Source organism: Mirounga leonina, unplaced genomic scaffold, assembly GCF_011800145.1.
Source record: "Mirounga leonina isolate KUSES-001 unplaced genomic scaffold, KU_Mleo_1.0 Mir_151, whole genome shotgun sequence".
NCBI lineage: Eukaryota > Metazoa > Chordata > Mammalia > Carnivora > Phocidae > Mirounga > Mirounga leonina.
Window position 1 is genome coordinate 57,740,413 of NW_023270377.1, and position 15,377 is coordinate 57,755,789.

Consider the following 15,377-nt stretch of genomic DNA (forward strand, 5'->3'; position numbering starts at 1 on the left):
TGGGTAAGATTTCAAGCATAAATGCAGAGTTGACTGGACAGTTTGTTGGTTTAGAAATAAAGAATAGCAGTTGAATGCAGAAGAACTAGGCATTAGTATCTGTTTTAAACTGATTTATACTAGCTTTTCCTCCAGCACTGCTATAAAGAATAGATAAGTTCCTGAAAATCTAGCTATAAAGCAGATTTTTGCACAATGCTATTTTTCTCCAGTGGCTTATGCATTCAAACCAGAAATGCACTTTAGGGGTGGAAGGGATAGAGGGGTGGGAGGGGGGAAACTGATGATAAAATAAAATGTTTTTAATTTAATAAAAATATTTTTCAAGAACCGTGAGACATTACAAAGTTAAGTAAGGCAAAGACCTCTGTTTTCAGATGTATGCAAACTCGTATGGAGTCCACAAATTAGCACACCACAGGCTCCTTCCCTCGGGATGGCTGCATTGAGAGTCTGGAGCAATGAGAACAGCTTGCAAATGATTCAGAGCAGAGACAGAGACAGGGGAGGAGGTAATACTGCACCATGAAAGAGAAGGAAAACAAGCTTTCTGAGTAGAGGTGGGGGCAACCGTGGTACATTCCGTGAATAGATCAGGGAGGACAAGCTCTGAAGCAAAGACCTATTGGGTGTTAGGCTTAGGAAAGCTCTGACCTTCCAGAATGCAAGAAAATTGAGACAGCCAGGGCAGGCTGCCCTGTCACGAAGTTCAGCAGTGAGGAGAGGGGGAGCAGAGAAAAGCGGACAGCCCGGGATGCCAAGAGCTGGGCACTGGCCTGAATGGGGAGACGAGTAAAGCCAGAAACGGACCCAGAGCGAAAAGGAGTTAAGGGTCTGGAGGTCGAGAGGGACAGGAAGAGCCGAGAGAGGCCGGATTGGAGAGGTCATGATGACACCTCAGTATTTTGGGTCTATGGCAGGCCACCCTTGCAAGACAGGATAAAAACCCCTATTTCCCTTCACATGCTTCTACTTCTAGTTTAGAATATAGCAGGGAAATTAAGTTCTCAAAATAAATTCCCTCCAAAAGAACAAAAAGAGAATAATACAATATCCAAGCTCTGCATTAGTAAGGTTGATCAGAGAAGTGGAGCACTGTGAGTGGCATGAGGGACTTTTTTTCAGGGATTAGAGCTCCCCTTGCCGGGGCACAGGAGCACGGTAAGCTGTCCCTGTGTCGGCTGATGGCCATGAAGTGAGCAGAGCCAGCAATGAGAACAAGACACTGAATGGGGAGTGGGGGAGAGGTGAGGGCAGGCGGGAGCCTGCGAGGAGGAGCAGGAATCTGGGTCCCTTTGTCGCTGGGACCCGCTTGAGTCTCTCGGCGCCTTCAGGCCTCCAGCTCCAGCAGAGGGGTGGCGGGCAGAGAACTAGCACCCATCACCAGGAACCACTCCCACACTGGCGCAGGACTCAGGGAAGCTGAAGGAGGGGTTTCTGTGGACGCGGGAGGAGCTGTGGGCATGATGGCTGCTGCCAACCTCAAGATGAGCCAACAGATCCCGGTAAGCCTGACCTTATTACACTGGCAAATTTCATGGTGCTCTCACTTGCTGCCTCACCCATGTAATTAATAAATTGTTCTTGAAGGAAAAGCAATAGTAGAGACTGAATAAATAAATGGAAAAGGCTCTCGAAACTTACCCATCCACCTCTGGGTAAAGGCCTATCTTTGTAGTCCTGGGGTCTACTGAGACCAGTGGCTCTTTCAAAAATGTCCTCTAAATTCAATCTCTTTGGGAAACTAGAAAAATCAATCTTCTCCTGAAAGTATTGAAAGAGCCAAATAGTCTTAATGTCATTAACAAGATCAGTTAGCCTCGATGGTAAATACCCCTCTCCAAGAAAACTTTGCAACTTTACTACCCTCTCTCGCACACCATTCTGGTCCTTCTTCTCCAGGATTGTGAATCACAGCTCTAAAGCAATCATTCCAAGGTAAGACAGCCTCACCTGAATTACCTGGCAAGATTTCTTAAATGCACCCTAAACCCGATGACAAGTGTCAGACATAGAAGAGAAGGCTATGGGAAAGACAGCAGCAGAGACTGGAATTACATGGTCGCAAGCCAAGCAATGTCTGGGGCCACCAGAAGGTAGAAGAAGCAAGTAAGCATTCTCCTCTAGAGCCTTCGGAGGGACGGCAGTCTTACCGACCCCTTGGTTTCAGACTTCAGAGCTGCGAAACAAGAGAGTTCTGTTTGTTTTAAGCCGTCAAGTTTGTGGCAATTTGTTATAGCAGCCCCAGGAAACGAATATACCCCTGCATGTCTCTCCATAACCCTGCAAATGAAAGTCAATGCTTGGTACAGAAGGGGCTTTCGGGAAACTGTTCTAGCACCATGGACAGGCAGAAGTTCTAGTGGGTTAGTAAGATACACCTTGCCAGTTATTAAATACTTTGAAGAACACCGTGAATAAAAGTATAAGCGTAGGGGCGCCTGGGTGGCTCAGTCAGTTAAGCATCTGCCTTCGGCCCAGGTCATGATCCCAGGGTCCTGGGATCAAGCCCCACGTCAGGCTCTCTGCTCAGCAAATAAATAAATAAATAAATAAATAAATAAATAAATAAATAAAAATCTTTTTTTAAAAAAGTATAAGAGTATTATTGAGTATCATGGAGGTACACATCCAAACAATATGAAACAGAAATTGTTTTTAAAATTATCAGGAAATAAGACCAGGCAGGAAGAAAGACCTATCTTTGCATTTTATTCTCTTGTACACCGTTTGAAGTTTTATTTTCCACCTGCATAAATTATTTTTTAAATCCCTAAGAAAAAATAAAACACTAGGTAGTTCTGATAAACAGACATGTTCAAGAATGCCTGCATGAGGGACCAGCTAAAAGAGATGGGGCACCTGGGTAGCTCAGTCGGTTAAGTGGCTTCCTTCGGCTCAGGTCATGATCCCAGGGTCCTGAGATCGAGCCCCGCATTGGGCTCCCTGCTCGGCGGAGAGCCTGCTTCTCCCTCTCCCTCTGTCTGCCGCTCTGCCTACTTGTGCTCTGTCTCTCTCTCTGTTAAATAAATAAATAAAAATCTTTAAAAAAAAAAAAAAAAAGCGTCACTAAAGAGGCTGCCCAAGGCAAAATTAGGAAACAGATGAGGTGGTTCAGGGAGTTTCCAATCTAGACAATTCTGAAGGTCAAGGAAGAAAGGTCAAGGATTTGAGTAACCAGAGGTTACCTGTTTCTAAGCTTCATCACATGTGAAGCCTCCATCACCCTACAAACAGCCGTATTTCAACCAGGACTGTGGCCTCAGCTGGGAGGACCACTCATTCAGGAATATAGACACTGCTTTGCATATCAGTATTTACGCCACTGCTTGCCTACCTCCTGAGATGTTTATGGTGAGAAGTGATTATCACATATATAAAATCACACTAATGTTTTATATGAAAAGGCAATCACACAAAAAAGGAGAAAGTCCATGGCATCTTGTTAACAGCCACCACTGCTGTCAGTGAGATCTGCCGAAGGTTCTGGTTGCAAAACATTGATTTTATAATAGCAATAAAGTTTACAAATGGCAAAAATATGAGCTTGTTTACTTCCGGAAGATTTTATTATTCATGCAAACTATTAGTCAAATACAGAGCCTGTGATATACACTGCAAAACCATTTATGAGTCAGAAAGAACCCAGGGAGAGAGATTCAATAGAAATGATTTTGCAAAATCTAAGGATTTCTTGATCCTTAGATTAAAAAGCCAGGCTCCATACCTGGAGCAAAGGTGAAGCCCAGTCAGGATCTTTGTGCTCAGGAAGAAATGGAGCCCTTTATTTTCAGGCCTCTCTTATAGTTGGCTATGTTGGTTGTACCAACAGGAACTTCCAGGCTGTGGGATACCTGCTGCTCAAACCCAAATCTACTGGACCTGGTGATCATATCCCGTTGGAGGGCTCTTGAGGTCTGTGGCCTGAACTGCAGTTGTTCAGTGGGCCCTGCCAGGCGGCATGTTTGCTGCTGGGTTTTAGGGTTTTTTATGTATCTCCTCCCCTGGTCTGCACTCAGCGCAAGGGTGACAGTTTCCTTCCACTTCTCAGTCTCAGCCTGGCTTCCCAGCTGGTTACCAGAGTTTCTCTAATCTAACCTCGGCTGTTCACTGAGAAATTGAATGTACTTAGTATAAGCGAAGCAGGTCCGTCTCCCTTCTGCCTGGGCATAATCCGCTTAGAACTCCCTTAAAATACATTGTCCGGGTTCTAACTATAGATTTTTCTTCCTGCATAATATCATGCAGGAAGTCAAAAAATGGCAATGATGGAGTTAATTCCACCAGGAAGAGCCACTGCAATATTCTACAGGCAGACACTGGTGGGCCTTCATGGATCCATAAACAAAAGGTTTCCCTAAGACTGTAGTGATGGTAGTGAGCCTTTTTGTTTGTCTTCCCTCACCCCCCACTCTATGAGCATCCATTTCTCCCTTCCTCTTACTAGGACCCTGAAATTTCCAGCTATGTAATTTGGGTGTCCCTGACCCTTCACCAGCTAGGACACATTGGCCTTACTCACCTGTCTTCTTTGATTGGTCCAAAGTTGAGTGACACAGTTGGTCTAAGCAGAAAAAAAGATCTATAGGGGAGAAAAAGCTGATGTTTTCTCCTACGAAGGAGAATTAAGACCCATCTAATTACAGTTGCTGCTACCCACCATTCTGCAATGATGAGGGGAACCAGCCTTAAAAGAAGCTGACCTAGTATAAGGCAGAGCAGGGAGAAGAAAACAGACCAGAGGAAAACAGGAGCTATTGTTGAGCATCTGGATTAATTATTGCATAAAGTTCTCCTTTCCTCTGGATTTTTCTGCCGGTAAATTCCTTTTAATTGTTTAAGCCAATTTGAGTTAGGTTTATCTCATATACAACTCAAACCTAACTGATACAGTAACTAACACAAAATTAAGTGTTGTCTCATAGGTATTCAGCTACTTTCCATGCAAATACCTAGATTTCATTTCCTACAGTAAGACTGAAATGTTGGGGCCACCCCAAATGGTCCTTGTAACTAGGGACCTCCAAGCACTTCCAGGAACCTGTGCACAGAATTTAAGGCTGGAATTTGAGTCCTAGATGAATCTGTAAAGTCCAAGATTTCCTGGTATTTATAAACAGTGCCTCAACCATCTAGAGAGAAGCAGTCACCCCAGGAATACCCCAGCTTCCCTAGGATCATTGGACTTAAGTATGAATTCTGACCACTGCCAAGAAAGGGTCTTCATCACACCAGGGTTTGGCCAGAATCAGGACAGCTTCCTGTACAACCACTCATCCACTTACATTTGCCCTTTTGTTTCCTAGAGGCACTGAGTGAGCATTTACAGATCAGCTAGTTAAAGCAATTCACAAGTCAGAATTCCTTAGTGTTACCACTAAGCTTTTGTGAGAAGAGCCACAGAGGGATTCTAGTAAACATTCCTACAGGGTCAGTCTGTGGACACAAGATATTTTAAAATATTTTAAATAGGTGTTGGGTATATTGTTTTAATAATCAATATACTTATCTCTACTTTATCTCTGAAAATGATTTGAGGTGGCTTTGGACAAATAAGATTAAGTAAAATGATGAAATCAGACAATATAAAAGTAAAAATAGGAAAATTAAATACAGGGTAAGGTTAGTATACAACATGGTTTCATAATATCCTGCATAGTTACTATAGATAAACAACAAATTTGTCTCTGACCTTTCAAATTAGACAAGCAAAGAGGAAAACACACCTCTAATAGATTCACAAAGTCTGATAGATTCAAAAAAAAAAAAAGGAAGGAAGGAAAGAAAGGAAACAGAAATGTAGTTGCATGAGAAAGAGTAGTTTTCCTGTGAAAACCTTCTCCTGCAGTAATTCAGGAAGGGGACACCGTGCTACAGAGAACCTCCAAGAACAAATTGTGGAAAACACGACAGATAGCTGATGGTATAACCTCAAAATACTGTTCAACAAAAGCAGTTCTAGGGAACAAATTATCTCCGGTTGGAACACATAGCCCTTTAATTTTCTGCCTTGGTCCAATCAGGCAATTTACAATGTCTATTTAAATGTCAGGACCTCAAGCCATAAGGATGCTACCCATGGGTGTCTTATATCCACGCAGAGGAACCACCAACAAGGAAAGGAGACCTGAGAGAAAAAGAGGGACACACAGATGGATTTGATTGTCTGAACACCTGGACTGCTCAGGTCTATCAGCCAGTAAATTCCCTTCGTGCTTAAACAGTTGGCGTTGAGTTCTCTCCACTGTACTATATTTCCATACTCTTGACAAATGATGCACACTGTCATCAAAAACCAGGGCTAAATCCAGGAGGAAGGAGATACAGGGGCGCACGTACTCATCCTAGAGGTAAGAGAAGATGGGGCTATGTGAATTCTAAAAACCTACCACTCCCTACACACTATGACCAAGTAGCAAAATGGCGGCAAGATTTATGTGTGCAGGTTCCCTTGCATCTCTGGTTGTTGTATGAAACCAATTGCTTCCTTTCTTTATCTACTATCTATTAAATTGCGAGTTAAGGAAATGATGCTATATGAATTGATTCTATGTATGAACTGAATATACATCATTTGAGTAACCAACTGTTGGGGAACAGATGGTCTGTCTGAGCATGAGATAGTTGCCTTGTCTAAAAGCTCTGCTCTCTGCAACTGCTTTGCCCCCTGCCGCAGGACTGACTTGTTCAGGTAATCTATATTTATCAATAGAGCACTAACATTGTAAAAATAAGGCAATTATACTCTAGTGACAGAGTTAAATATTATGTCACTATATGCAGCAAATGGCATTGTAAGTCATTTCTTCAGATATGATTTGCTTTATAAAAGCTGCATTTCCAGGCATTGGAACTCAGCGGGGATTCTTTGTCAACAATCTGCCATTTCTAGCAAAATTAAGTAATCATCTGACTACTATATTTAGAAAGCATGTGCAGGCTATAGAACATATAGAAAGCTCTAAATGATGCATTTATCTTCAGGGGACACCATTACATAGGTGCAGAGTAACATCTGCTTTTATAAGAAATTGGGCTTTCTATTAGAACCACAGAACAAAAAGAACATTACAGTATAAAGTTACCTTTGCCTCCCAGGATACCCGGGATGAGGTGATCAGGTTGTCTACGAAAACAATGTAGAATATCTTGCAGTTTTTCTTTAAAATAGAGTTCTGTAGTTTTAAATTATTTCTCCTCTGCACCTCTGCTCTTAGGAGGAGTTTTAAAAGACTCACCCTCAGATTATTTCAGAATCCCTCCTTCTATAGCAGACACTCCATGCTCCCAGACTGGGGACTCATTATTTTCAACCATTATGGTAACTTTGAAAACTATGATGGCAGCTCCTGTTTTCTTGTACACTTCCTGTGTCTGAGGAAGAACAAGGCATTGTATGTACATTATTTCATTAGGTAAATGATATGAAATTATATAGGCGTGTGTGTGTATAGTGCCTATTGTGCTTAGGATATATGTATAAGGTACATATTTTTATTCTAGGTTCATAAGTAAATAAAGCAATGTTCAGAGACATAAGAAATTTACCAAATATCTCACATAAAGTAAGAGGTAGACTGGGTCTGGGTACTTCTGAGGCCACTCCTAACACCACGCCATGGCTGCCTCCCGAATAATCAAACCATCTGTTGTTTTACCCTCCCGCATTAATCCCCATCTTTCTCCTCCTGGCTCTCCAAACCCCTTTGCCTTCCATCTATGCTTTCGCATGGAAATGGGCTAAAACATAGCAACTGCTTTCAGGAGATGTCCTGAGTTCTCTGAGAAAATAAAACCAAATTCCGCGCAAGTGAGTAGAAAGGACAAGAAGAATAGCAGACCTCTAGGGTGCCTGGGTGGCTCAGATGGTTAAGTGTCTGCCTTCGGCTCGGTCATGATCCCAGGGTCCTGGGATCGAGCCCCACATTGGGCTCCCTGCTTGGCGGGGAACCTGCTTCTCCCTCTCCCTCTAATGTTCCCCCTGCTTGTGCTCTCTCGCTCTCTCTATCAAATAAATAAATAAAATCTTTAAGAGAAAAAAAAGAAGAATAGCAGACCTCTAGGGTGCACACTGTCTGACTTGCAGTAGGCTCGTCCTGATTCACTGGGCCTGGATGCTCCAGAAGATGTGTTTATTTCATGCTGCACTCTTGCCCACTGCTGCTGGAGAAAAGACCTCAGGACCTTGCTGGGGAGATTTTTGTTGGTTTTTTTATTTTTATTTATTTTTTTAAAGATTTACTTATTTATTTGAGAGAGGGAGAGAGAGAGAGTGCAAGCAGGGGAAGGGCAGAGAGAGAGGAAGAGGAAGGGTTCTCAAGCAGACTGCCCGCTGAGCGTGGAGCCCAGAGCTTGATCTCAAGACCCTAAGATCATGAACTGAGATCACAACCTGAGCCGAAACCAAGAGTCAGTTGCTTAACCTATCGAGCCACCCAGGTGCCCCAGGACCTTGCTGTTTATAAGAACTCCTTGCAGGAAGGAATGCAGGGAGTGCTAGGCATCTAGTGGTGGGCCTGAAGACCACTGCAGGTCAAGTTTACTATCCAACTTCCAGGCTTTCTTTTCTACCTGAGATCTACTCTGTGGTCAGCAAGAATTTGACTATGATATGCAGTCAGTACAAGAGACAGAGAAAGAGAAATAGATAAAGAGTTTCTCCTGCTTGGAGTTATTGAGCTGCTTTTACCTAAAAGTTTACAATGTTAATCAAATTTAGAAAAATTTTTAGCCATTATTTATTCAAATAAATTATTGTTTCCTTCTTTTTTCTCTCCTTCCCCTGAGACACTAGTGACATGTATGGTAAATTGCTTAATATCATCCTACAAGTCACTGCTGCTCTGTTTGGCTTTTTTTGTTCGGTGATTTTTTTTCTCTATATTTCATTTTGTATAGGTTTTATTTCTAGGTCTTCAAGTTCACTGTTTTTTTTTTTTCTTCTTTAGTGCCTAATCTCCTGTTAATTCTACATGCTAAATTCTTCTTTTCAAATACTGTATTTTCAATCTCCAGAAGTTTCATCTAGTTCTTTTTACCTTCCATTTTCTCATTATGTTCATGCTTTTCTTTACTTGAACGTATTTATTGTAGATGGTTTAACATCCTTTGTTGCTAATTCCATCTATAGAACTAGACTGTCTCTATTAATTGACTTTCTGCTGGTGTGGGTTACACTTTCCTGCTTTCCTTAGCATGTTTGATGGTTTTTAAATTGGATTATGGATATGATGAATGTTATGCTATTCAGTGTCTGGATTTTTGTTTGTTTTCCTTTAAAGAGTAGTGGGGTTTTGGCAAGCAATGACTTGCTTTCCAGCTTCATCCCTGCTAGACCTGTGTTTTTTAGGTTTCCTATCACACATCTTGTGTAGTTTTATTCCAGGAGTTGTCCGTCCTTACTATTAACACATGACCCCCTGTGGTCTCCACTGAATGCCCTGGCTGACCAGTGAGGACTCTACCCTAGCTGCCTGGAGTTTAAACATCTCCTTGCCCTTGTGAATTTACAAATCCCCGATTATATTTTTCCCCTGCCCCATGGAGTTTTACCCCATGCACACACAATGTAATTATTAGCAAAATACAAGGGAGTCCTCCAGGAAGACTCATGCAGCTCTATTTCTGCATAGTGCCCTCTTCTTTAGAATTATGATCTGCAACTTCCAAGCTGTTCAGCCTCCCTAATCTCTTTTTCCTCAACTCAGCAAGCCCACTGTGCTCTGCTTGGGATTTCCCTCCCTGCACTGTGGTTGTAAGTTGCCTCCAAGTGGAAACCAGAGTGAGAATGGGACTCATCTTGTTTGTTCCCGTCTCTCAGGAACCCCAGCCCTGAGCTGCCTCTGTCTGATGCTGGAAATCACTGTTTCATAGACTTCATCCAGTTTTCTGCTTGTTTATGGTGGAAAGGTAAATTTGGTCCCAATGCCTCCCCTCTGGAAAGAAACAGAAATTCCAGAAATTTTTTTTTAAGTTTGAAAGTTCTCATAACATTTCCCAGTTTATTTGACCATGCACCACTTCTTATAGAGTACCTATTAATATCTTCAGGAATTACTCTTCCTTGGAATACATTTTGGAAAACTTTGCTTTAAGGAAACATATTCCTTAGACTAGGAATAGGAGTATATAGGGGTGTCAGGGAGGATGATTACACGGGTTTAGCATATTTCTAATATAGTTATTTTTCTCCAAATGGCTCATCTTTCAATAAGTTTGGTTTGGTCTATTCTTTGGATTTATGATGATTTAATTTTTTAAAATTATTCTGTTACTTCTTACTGTTAAGTATCCCATATTGATTGAATAATTTAGTTATCAGGGGAAATGACACTGCAAAGTTCAACACCCAAATTACTATAATTACTCTATTTTCTTATTTAATACTCCAAACCTCCAGCTACATGACCAGCAAAAAGTTTGGGATTGTTACAGGGTTCTTCTCCACAAATATGTTAAAGAATACTCAGGGCTGCTTGCATAATTCACCCAAATGTCCCCAGACTCACCAGTTGATAGGTCACATTACTTTCCCTTGGGGTGGAATGTGAAAGAATGTATCATATGTGACCAGTTACTACTTCCAGCTCTAGGGGTTGTGAAGCCTCAGGACAGCCAGGGATCCTTCCTGGGCCACAAGCTGGTTTCTCTTTCAGACCTCGGATCCTGTCCCACTGCCTTTCTTTGGTGACTATTCTTCACACTGCGTTTTCAAAAATTTTGAAGCAACAAGTCGAAAAGCAGTAAAAGAATTCTTTGGGGTTCAGACAGAATCTCCAGACAAGGAGAGGCTGGAACATGATTCCCTGAAGCCACTGAAAACTTTGGTTCAATTTAATAAGTATTTATGAAGCACGCAGTATGTGCAAGATAAAAAAAATTTTTTTTTTAAGATTTTATTTATTTATTTGAGAGAGAGAATGAGAGACAGAGCACGAGAGGGAAGAGGATCAGAGGGAGAAGCAGACTCCCCGCCGAGCAGGGAGCCCGATGCGGGACTCGATCCCGGGACTCCAGGATCATGACCTGAGCCGAAGGCAGTCGCTCAACCAACTGAGCCACCCAGGCGCCCAAGATAAAATATTTTTAACAAGTCTTCTCAATAGCCCATCTTTTCTGATCATGTAAGAACCAACAGGATGCAATCAGGCTAGCATCTCATGAGACACTTTGGCCATCCCTAGCCAGAACTTCTAACATCTTTTTTTTTTTTTTTTGAGGAAAATCTTTATTTCTGGAATTTTTAAAATGATACTGTGCCTTGTAGAAGATGTGAGGGTGGGATCCATTCAAAATACCAGATAGTAACACAGGAATGAACTCTTCAAGCTAAAATCACTCCAGCAGCAATGTGACTTGTAAGAGATGAAAAGGGAAGCAAAGAGGAAAACAATTCAGTAAGCTAACAAGTTCAGATCAACAAAATGAACAAAAACCTACAGTGACTTAAGAAGGGATGGGAGACAGTGAAATGAAATTCAAGGTTCATTTAAACGTGTGTGTGTGTGAAAATACAAATCCGAAGTCATCTGAGTACTTCCATGAGAAAAAAAGAAAAACAATAAAAAAGCACTTATTCATTTCACTGATAGCCTTATGTTTCTCTATTTTTAAAAAAGATTTATTTACTTGAGAGAAAGAGTGGTAGGAGGAGCAGAGGGAGAGAGAATCTCAAGCAGACTCCCTGCTGAACACTGAGCGTGGAGCCTGACATAAGGCTCTATCTCAAGACCCTGAGACCATGACCTCAGCCGAAATCAAGAGTCAGATGCTTAAACGACTGAGCCACCCAGGTGCACCTGGAACTGGAGCTACTTTTATCAGAAGCTGTTATTTGTCGTTTTGTCTCCCGACAAAATGCCTTTGTTCAGTGTTCAAAGTTCTAGCTACTCATTATACTGCCTTCTTTTTACTTTTTCTTTGACCACTTTTCAAAATTCAGTTATTTAATAGCTAAACTACCTAGCACAAATATGTGCCTCGATGTGCGCACACGGCACGCCTTCCCACCTGATACCCATCATCTTGGTGAATGGTGCCTGTTTATGCCTCCACGTGACACCTTCATGTGTGTCCTCTGAGCAGAAGTGTGATGTCTCAACATTTACCTCTCTCATTCACAGACCTAGCTGATGATCTGCCTTATCAGTATGTAGAAATGATGTACTTTTTATGTGTGATGAAACTGTTGCAGAAGCCAATTCCAGAGGCTAATCCTAACCTTGTAGGGCAGTGTCTTGTCTCCTATTTGATGAGATGATTCAGTATTTCTAAGAGTATCGATTATTTATAGGGTTTTTGGGGTACTGATGGCAATGATCCTCACACTGCCTAAAAAAATCACTTGTTAATAATGCAAATTCTAAGATCCCATTCTCAGAGATTCTTACTAACAGGCCTTTTACATGACCCATTTTAGCAGTTTAGCAAACACTTTCAGATACAGGTGGTGTCTGGGCTGGACTTTGGGACACAGCAATCTATACAACCTCAGATGTTAAAAAACTGCACCATTGGGCTAGATCTATACATTCTATTTTTTTAAGTGTATTCTGCATTTTATGGATAGGTAAACAAGATCCTGCACTCTGATTTTATCAACTGATATCAATAACTGAACTAAGCGTCAGTTCAACTTTATTAGCTGACGTTCTGTCTAGTTCAACTTTGAAATATTATCATCCTAAGGAGGCTCACCGGCACTTTTACTTGGTGGTTTGACCTTGATAAAATACTACGCACCACAGACAGCACGGCCTAGAATAAGATGCACCGTTCTAGCTAAGTCAGGAGGCATCTGTGCAGAGAAAGAAATGGATTTGTTTTCCTAGCCAAACCAAATCTGGAAACTTGTCCCATTTTATTTGTAACTAAAAGGCAACCGAGGAGACTTCATCAAATCTGTCAAATACTAGCCAAAGATACACTTGACCTGGAGTGAAGTATCAGGAATTTTTAAACATTTAACTCCTAGTGTGTATTAGTTTGAAACCAAGTTGAGCAGAACCCATTAATGTCACAGTGATCGGTTACCAATGGAAATAAATAATTCATGATGAAGGGAATTAGTCTAATTAGCAGGCAGTTTGAGTCCTTTGATAAAACCCAGCTCTAATTCCGTGAAGGGCAGGAAGTGCTCTCATCAGTCAGCCCTGAAAAGATTAGCATCTATTATGAATGAGGTTCGACACCCTAGCGAAGTCATGTGTGTCCTGGAGACAAACTTAATATGTTCCAGAATGGGACACAGTTTGTCTCACCAACACATCGCGATTCCTACCAGGCTAGTGTGTGTAATAACAAGCAAAGATCAACGCTCCGTCCTGTCACTCACTCCGCTGTCCATCATTCTGACAACTGTGCAAATACGTTCTCCATGCAAACGAGGGAGTGTGACCCGAATACTTGTAAAATTGCACAAGATGTCAAAGAAAATATGTGTTACTTTCTCACTCACCAAAACAAACACACAGAACCAAATGTCAGCCCTGAAACTGACGGTTTCAGAGATGGTGGGCAATATAGGATGTCAGGTTTGGTGTATACACATTTCATTTTAAAAACTGTTGTCAGTTCTCCCGGGAAATTTGCTTCCCTACTTATCTCTCTCTAGATATTGAAGTTACGAGATCAATCATAGGCTTTCAGCTTCTGCAACTGTAGATAAATGGAGATAAGGGTCCTTAGCAAAGTAGCTGCTGGAATTCCAAATGAATATATGAAGGAAAACAGGGGAAAAGGTTTTTTTTTTGTGTTGCTGTTTATTATAGTGCACAAATGACTTGTATCAATGGGACGGCTCAGTTCTAGGAAGACCTGCAGTTTCTGAATATGTGGCTTGATGTCTCTAAAAGATGTTGAGTGTTCCACACTGTGCAAGCCCCACATTATTTTGCAGCCCACAAGCTGACGCGGCATCAGCTGTGTTTCCATTTTTACTTATGAGCCTTTTGAAATTACATGTTTCCATTTTGCAATTTGATGTAATAATGAAGAAACTCCAAATTTGTAAGTTATTGTATTGCTTGTTTTTATTGTGTAAAATTAATTGCTCCATTTATTTATGTCATTAAGAAGGGGGGGTACCATTTTGCACATTTTATCATTTGCTGTAATAATTAACATGCCAATAACACCACAGACGCCTTGGAAACGGGAAGGATCAAGCCTGAAAGTCTGAATAGCATATAACATGGCAAACCCTGTGGTTAGAGCTGCTTCCCCAAAGTGAGGGGAAGAATGTAACATCACATGAGTATTAATAATCCTGATGAGCACATACTTGTGGAAATGAAGTGGAAGGGAGCATGTTTAGTCAGTACAAGAAGTGATTTTTATATAAGCAAAATAGTACAGTTCTCAAAAATTGTAATGTAGCTGGCCAAACACAGTTGAAATAAGCATTGATACTGTGGATATACATGGGCTGTACAAACTTGGTGTTGGCAACTCACTTAGATCTGAAATGATAAATATTGGTATATATTTGGTATAGGTTCTTTAGAACTAGCTGTTACTAAGGAGGGAGAAATATTGGCTATATCTTTCTTTCCAACATATCTACAAACCAGAAAACTGAATCAAAATCTTACAGTTTTACATTTATGTAGTCAGCATTGGAGCTGTTCTGTGGGGGGGGTAGAGAAACACTTCACAGATCTGCAAAATCTTTAGCATTTCGTGTACACCTCCTACTATGACCAGATAAGTCAGGAACCATTCTTTTTTTTTTAATTCAATTTAATTAACATATAGTGTATTATTAGTTTCCGAGGTGGAGTTTAGTGATTCATCAGTTTCATACAACACCCAGTGCTCATTACATCATGTGCCCTCCTTAATGCCCATCACCCTGTTACCCCACCCCACCCACCCACCTCCCCTCCAGCAATCCTGTTTGTTTCCAAGAGTTAAGAGTCTCTTATGGTTTGTCCCTCTCTGCTTTCGTCTTATTTTTCCCTCCCTTCCCCTATGTTCATCTGTTTTGTTTCTTAAATTTTACAGATGAGTGAAATCATATATTTGTCTTTCTCTGACTGACTTATTTTGTTTAGCATAATACCCTCTAGTTCCATCCACGTCATCGCAAATAGCAAGATTTCATTCTTTTTGATGGCTGAGTAACATTCCATTGTGTGTGTGTGTGTGTGTATATATATATATATATACATACATATATATATATATACACACACACACACCACCTCTTCTTTATCCATTCATCTGTTGATGGACATCTGGGCTCTTTCCATAGTTTGGCTATTGTGGACATTGCTGCTAGAAACATTGGGGTGCAGGTGCCCCTCTGAATCCCTACGTTTGTATCCCTTGGATAAATCCCTAGTAGTGCAATTGCTGGGTCATAGCGCAGCTCCATT